Here is a 5,766-nt window from a genome sequence, read left to right as displayed (position 1 = left end):
AATATGTCATATGGGAAACTTTCCCTGCCACCCTCAGATTTTTAATGGAAACCTGGAAAAGCATATTCTGAATAGTGGATTTGTATTCAAAAATTGTCATATATCTCCAGAATACAAATTATATTGTCAAAATATGCAATGACCTATACGACAAAGGAGCCTACAAATAGATGAAAACTATTGAAATGTGGCAAGTGGAAATGATATATGCATTGTTAATGTTCATGTGTCGTAAAAAACACAGAGCCTGCTCACAGCACACAGGATTACCCTTGGAGATGGGCAAGCGGGGAAGAAAAGGACATCAGTCTTTTATTTTTATTTGAATGACACGTGATGAAAGTTGTTTTTATTTAATAATAGAGCTGCATAGGAAATATGATTAATTTATAAGGAAAAGGATGTTCTAATTTTGCATGATTTGAAGCAATTATTAGCTGTGACTTTCTACTGGGAGGGAATTTTCTGGTGCGTGTCATCAAGCTTCCATTTTGTCATACAGACTAAACTGCTTGTAGAGAATAAACTGCTGCTTCATCACATGAATACAGAAATAAAACATTAGTCAGTGGCCATATGAAGTTTAACAAGGAAAGTGCTGGATAATGCATCTTGGGACACATTGACCCCAGATGCATGTACAGACTTGGTAAGAAGCAGCTGGAGAGCAGCAGCATGGAAAGGAAGCTGGGGTCCTGGTCAGTGACAAGTTGACCATGGTTCAGCAGTGCCCTGGCAGCCAGGAGTGCCACCTGTGTCCTGGGGTGCATCAGGCACAGCATCACAGCTGGGCAAGGGAGGCATTGTCCTGCTCTGCTCTGAGCTGGGGCCACCTCACCTCGAGTGCTGTGGGCAGTGTTGGGTGCCACAATATAAGAAGGATTTAGAACAATTAGAGGGTGTTCAAAGAGGAGATCATGACGATGATGAAGGGCCTTGAGGTAAAGCCATATGAGGAGTGGCTGAGGTCACTTGGTCTGTTCATCCTGGAGGACACTGAGGGGAGACCTCACTGCAGTTACAGCTTCCTTGTGAGGGGAAGAGGAGGGGCAGCACTGATCTTTTCTCTGTGGTGAGAGTGACAGGACCTGAGGGGATGGCCTGAACTTGGGTCAGAGGAGGCATGGGTTGGATATCAGGAGAATGTTTTTCACCCAGAGGCTGGTTGGGCACTGGAACAGGCTTCCCAGAAGTGAACGCAGCACCAAGCCTAGAAAAGCATTTGGACAAAGCTCTGAGGTACCTAGTGTGATTCCTGGGGAAGGCCTGTGCAGGATGAGGGATTCTGCTCGACTCTTGTGAGTCCCTTTCAGCTCAGGATATTCTGGATCCATGAGTCCAAAGTCCTGCTTTAAGTTTTAAAAATCATGTATAATGTAGAGCAGAAATTTTGTGCTCCTTCAGGAAGGGCCTGTTATCACAACGAGCCTCTTAAACAGGCAGGTCCCAACTTGTCATAGTAATCTATTTTCTGGAAGAAGTTGTACCTGGCTGTGTGAGCTCACTCATTCTCTGTGTGCTTTTAGAGGACTCTTGCACTAAGCCAATGTATTTTCCACAAGAAAATATATGTTTAGCAAGCAGATGAACCATAGAGCCCTGGTATCTGAGGCTTCTCAGGCACACTGGGCAGCCTGCAGAGCAAGCTGGCAGTGAAGGAGGGAGCTGCTGCCTCCAGAAAGCTGACCTCCGTGAGGAAAATTATGTGTCTGGCTTTACACATCTGCACCTCAGGGACAATGGGAGATCTCTGCTGCTCTCCTCATATTTGTCACCTGCAGGTCTGGGCAGACACTCACCTTAAAATTCTAGAAAAATTTAGTGAAAGCTTAGCATTTGAGGTAGTAGATTTAAGCCCTCAAGTATAAAAAGTTGTTTACATTGACCAGTTCTCTCCTCTGCTCATACTGAGGTGGAATTAAACTGAGAGAACTCCAAACCCACAAAAGCAAAAGTGTTACTGGTAATTATGTTGATTTTGACAGGTCAATCTTGGCATTCTAATTATACTGTTATCATTGCACAACAGTAAAAATGGATTAAATGGGTTGGAAATCACAAGGGATTTGTAGATACTTCATGAATTAATTATGGAAAAAAAAAAAGAAGAAAATTAGTAGGAATGGCTAAACCAACAAAATTTGTGCCTTTTGCAGCTCATTAATTGACAGTGATAATAAGATCCAGAGATGATCCTAGCTGTGATAATAGACACTATATCAACAGTGATAATAGAAACTTTACTTAAGCATGAATATGCATGTTCTGCTGTAAAGTCCTACGGACACCCTGCCCTCACATCTTTTTCTGATAAAGGTCATTAAAAAAATCTAATGGAAAATAATTTTTATAACTTTTTTCCAGTAGGATGTGTGAATATTTGTAAGAATGTCTGGGAGGTGTGCAACAATTGCCTGAGAGGCCTAGTAAGTGAAAAATTAGTTAGGATTTTTCAGTGTCAGAAAGGATTTTCTATTCTTTCGTCTAACTTTTCAGTATTTGCAGAAGGTTGTTATTCCTGAATCAGTTACGGCTTTCACAGGGTGTTCTATTATTGAGTTTTGTTCACTATTCTAATGAAACCTTCATCCTGTTACTTTATCGCTTTATGCTTTCATCACATTTTCTTACAACTGCATAACAGAATTTCTCCTTCTGTGGAGTAAAACAGGCTTTCTGAGAATACACATATTAAATAAGACCCTTATTAAATCTTCAGTATTAGATACTGTTATAATCAATAATTTTCAAATGCCTAATTATCTGTTAGAATAAATCTTTTGCTAAAGGTAACTAGGCCTTAGTTTCACTCATTAATTGTACATTTAAAATAATTTTGATTCAACTCTGTGCTTGAAGTGGATATTCATAATTACAGTGATAATTATGAATTAATGAGTCTAGTAAACTGCATTTACTAGAACTACCTAGATCTGTCAAAAATGTTGACTTTCTTTCACTGAAAATTTCCTATCTACTCTACTGCTGAGAGCCTGTAAATTGTATATCTGGATTAGGATAACAATGCAGCAAACACATGTAGAAAATGCAAATCTACCAACAGATGAGGTTTTAACGGGAATTTTTAATGGGAAAATCACACTAGGGAAATACATTGAGAATAAAGATGAAGAGAAAAGAATATACATGAGCTGAAGAAATATATATTTGCAGTTAGATAAAATATATATTTGCAGTTACATTAAATATTAATGTAGAAACATTAATATTTTGGTGATATATAGCATATGTGATATTATTGATATAAAAATTATGTTGTAGGTGTAATAAATTTCCTTTGCATACAATTAGTAAACTTTCCATCTCCTATACCTTTCACATCATGTTTTCACATGTACATATAGGCAAGCATAATTTAAACAAATACAATAAATATCTACTTAAAGCACTTTAGCATCATCTTGTCATATATATTTTGGTGGGTTTTGCCAGTGGAATTGCATCATAATATCAAGATAATTTTTCCTAAATGGGAAGGACTGCACCTAACAATAAGTACTTAGCTTTTATCTTCTGTTATTATCTGTGTACCATGTATTTTTCAGTTCTGTTCCTTGACAAGTGTAGGGAAAAAGACTGAATGACACTAAAATATTTTTACTAACTCATGACACTACACTAGTAGAAAAATTATTTACAATTCACTATTAAACAGCCTGCATCCTTCTATTTCCTCACCACAAGGTTCAGCTCATATACCCCTGTATATGGGTTTTAGTGCTGGCTAAAATCACCAGGGCACTTACTCATTTCTTGCTGTGAGATATGGATTAGGAGAAAAGCAAAACAGGCTTAAAACTTAAAAGGAATAAAGAAACTTTATTAACAGCACTACAAAATTAAGAAATATCAGAATAAAACCTCCAGAACACCTTTCCTCCCACTACCCAACTTTTCCCTTCCCAGCTGACCACATAGAGACAAAATCTGGGATGTTAAAGCAGTACCAACTATACAATAATCTTTAATCAGTCCTTGTAGGGAGAGGAGTTTTCTCTTGTCATGCCATGGAGACTTCTCCAGAAGAAGCGGTTTTCTCGTGCCTTTTAATTTCCACTAATAGCAGCTGCCCAGGAAAAATTCTGTCATCATGAAATTCCTCCCATTTTCACAGCCCTCCTAGAGGTGTGTCCATGAGCCATGAACTCACAGGGTATTATTTTAAGGATGAGTTGTTCAAAGGCAAAGGGTCTCTTCATATCTCTGGGATCATCTCCATGAACAGAGGTTTTCTTCTCTCCCTGGGGAGAAGGGTATTTTTTACCCTTCAAGTTCAAGCTTCTCATGGGATCACAGCTACTCCAATATCTGCTTGGCTTCATCAATGGATGCCTCTGCTCACATCTACAGTTTGAATACTTCATTCCTCCATCCTGTCTCATGAATTAAAGGGGATATTTCAGCGTATAATTGTCCATCTCCACCGCCCTACCAAAAGAATATTTCAGCCCCATTCAGCATCTCTTCATTCTCCTTCCATCTGAGGCTTGACTCCTTCTTTACTGACCTTGGTGTTTTCATGTTGTCTTTCTACGTATTGTCACTCCTTTCCTCTCCCTGGAGAGAGGAACAAGGTTTGCAGGTCTCATCTGTGTAGGGAGAGGGTGAAATCTTGCCCAGGCCACAGCAGTCATGGTGTTGGATTCCGGACCACGCTGAGCGCCTCCTTCAGCCCAGCAGCTGCTGAGAGGGGCAGACGGTCTTCAGTCTTTGGCCTGGAGCCTGGGATGGTTTTGGTGTTGGCCAGTGTCAGCAGCCATGGTCTGGTCCAGCTTGGGGCTGGGGTCCCACAGCCTCCATCCCTGCCCGGGAGCTGCTGGGATCCGGCCCAGCCTCATCCAGGCCACACAGGCCCCGGGGGAGCAGGGCCGGCCCCACCAGAGCTCTGCTGCCTTTCGAGGAGAGAAGCAAAGAGAGGAATTTCCTGGGCTTATGGTTATTAAAATGTGGAGCTCACAGAGGCAGATCTAATTTCCAAATGGTGCAAAACGTTGTCAGTTCTCAGAACTGGCCTTGCCTACACAGAAGCACAGAGGAAGCTCCCAGCAGCTTTTCTTAGAGAAATCACTTCCGTGGGTGTTTTCTTACATCTTCCCCAAATGTCAATAAGTTTGAAACCACCACAACCCCTAATACCCATGCAGAAAATTATGGACAATAGAGAAAAAAGTGGCCAAGTATTTATTTTGGAAATTTAACTAAATTGTGACTTTTTTCCCCCATATGTATTCTAGTCACTCACTACACACAATTATTCAGGATTAATGTGGACATTACAAGATGTTTTTTAAAACCTCTTAGAGCCTTGAAGAAGATGCTTTAGAATTGAAGTCTGTCTGAAAAAGACTAGATTATTTGAGTTAGTACTTTTATTCAAATGGAAAAAAACCCAAACTATATGTTTCTTTTTCCTTGCAGTTAACATAAATTAAAACAAGTGAAAAATTACTTTCTAGATTTCCTCTTCTTTCTATTTATTCACATCTTCCATCTTCTCTTGGACTGCCCAAGCTAATCAGAAACATAATTTTATTCATCTGCATCAATACTACAGAACAGTAATAGCAGAATTTCTTGAGTTATTCTTCTTTTCCCATTCTATTTGCAGGGAATGACTATGCTGTGCCTGTAGCTGATAACAGATGAACCATGGAAAGACTTGTACAGCATTGAAGCACCAGTCTATTCTGTTTTAAGACAGAAACAGGCATGTAATACACTGAAGGTAGGCTATTAAGAAGTGAT

At 39.8% G+C, this 5,766-nt stretch overlaps 1 long non-coding RNA gene across 1 annotated transcript in view; it reads left to right on the top strand.

Moving 5' to 3' along the window:
• The first annotated feature begins 1,011 nt into the window (after positions 1 to 1,011).
• The window catches only part of LOC111941325 (uncharacterized), a 9,761-nt gene continuing 5,006 nt past the window's right edge, over positions 1,012 to 5,766 (top strand). The window contains exons 1-2 of the long non-coding RNA XR_015280681.1: positions 1,012 to 1,239; positions 5,630 to 5,746. This is a non-coding gene — a long non-coding RNA (uncharacterized LOC111941325). The remainder of the gene's footprint in view (positions 1,240 to 5,629; positions 5,747 to 5,766) is intronic.

The sequence above is a fragment of the Cyanistes caeruleus genome, chromosome Z (genome assembly GCF_971803275.1).
Source record: "Cyanistes caeruleus chromosome Z, bCyaCae1.hap1.1, whole genome shotgun sequence".
Classification (NCBI taxonomy): domain Eukaryota; kingdom Metazoa; phylum Chordata; class Aves; order Passeriformes; family Paridae; genus Cyanistes; species Cyanistes caeruleus.
This window is presented reverse-complemented; position numbering and strand designations above follow the sequence as displayed.